Source organism: Triticum urartu, chromosome 1 (assembly GCF_003073215.2).
Source record: "Triticum urartu cultivar G1812 chromosome 1, Tu2.1, whole genome shotgun sequence".
NCBI classification, from domain to species: domain Eukaryota; kingdom Viridiplantae; phylum Streptophyta; class Magnoliopsida; order Poales; family Poaceae; genus Triticum; species Triticum urartu.
This window is the reverse complement of record NC_053022.1, coordinates 564461004-564462424: the sequence shown is the minus strand read 5'-3', so window position 1 is coordinate 564462424 and position 1421 is coordinate 564461004.

Genomic DNA, 1421 nt, shown 5'->3' with positions numbered 1-1421 from the left:
AGAAGCTTCTTTAGCTATTTTAGCTTGCAAAGATAGATATGAACTCAAAAGGTTATTAGCTAAATGGAATAAGCAATCTCTAAATGCTAGAATGAAACCTGACCCTGCTTTTGCTACTTCACCTATCTGTGTTACTGATAAGGATTATGAATTCTCTATTGATCCTGATATAATTACTTTAGTTGAATCTGATCCTTTTCATGGTTATGAATCTGAAACTGTCGTGGCACATCTTACTAAACTGAATGATATAGCCACCTTGTTCACTAAAGATGAGAGAACTCGTTACTTTTATATCCTTAAAATATTTCCGTTCTCATTAAAAGGTGATATTAAGATATGGTTTAATTCTCTTGATCCTGGTTGTGTGCATAGTCCCCAGGATATGATTTATTACTTCTCTGCTAAATATTTCCCTGCTCATAAGAAACAAGCTGCTTTAAGGGATATATATAATTTTGTGCAAATTTAAGAAGAGAGTCCCCACAAGCTTGGGGGAGGCTTCTCCAATTACTTAATGCTTTGCCTGATCATCCTCTTAAGAAAAATGAAATACTTGATATCTTTTATAGTTGGATGCTTCCAGAGATTACCTGGATAGTTGTGCTGGTTCCTTTTTCAGGGAAAGAACACCGGATGAAGCTGAAATTCTATTGAATAATATGTTGACAAATGAAAATAATTGGACACCTCCGGAGCCAATTCCTGAGCCTATTCCTAAACCAACTCCGAAGAAGAGGGGTATTCTATTTCTCAGTCCTGAAGATATGCAAGAGGCAAAGAAATCTATGAAAGAAAAAGGTATTAAAGCTGAAGATGTTAAGAATTTACCTCCTATTGAAGAAATACATGGTCTTAATTTACCGCCTGTTGAAGAAACATATGATCTTAATCCTTTACCTATTGAAGAAACTCATGGTCTTGATAACCCGACACAGGTAGTAAAGGTAAATTCTCTCTATAGATATGATAAAGCTGAAATCCCATTTACTAAGTTTGCTAGCCCATGCTTAGATGAGTTTGATAAATTTATGGCTAAGCAAGAATACTTTAATGCTTATTTTGGTAGACAATTGAAATACAATTCAAATATGCTTGAACACTTGGGTGATTATATGGCTAATGTTAAAGGTGAACTTAAACTTATTAGTAAACATGCTTCTATGGTTACCACTCAAGTAGAACAAGTACTTAAGGCTCAAAATGATTTGCTCAATGAATTGAATAGTAAGGATAATGATAATGCTGTTAGAGTTATGACTAGAGGTGGTAGAATGACTCAGGAACCTTTGTATCCTGAAGGCCATCCTAAGAGAATTGAGCAAGATTCTCAGAGAAATAATATAGATGTACCTAGTTTGTCTAAAAAGAAGAAAAAGAAAAATGATAGGACTTTGCATGCTTCTAGTGAACCTGTTACT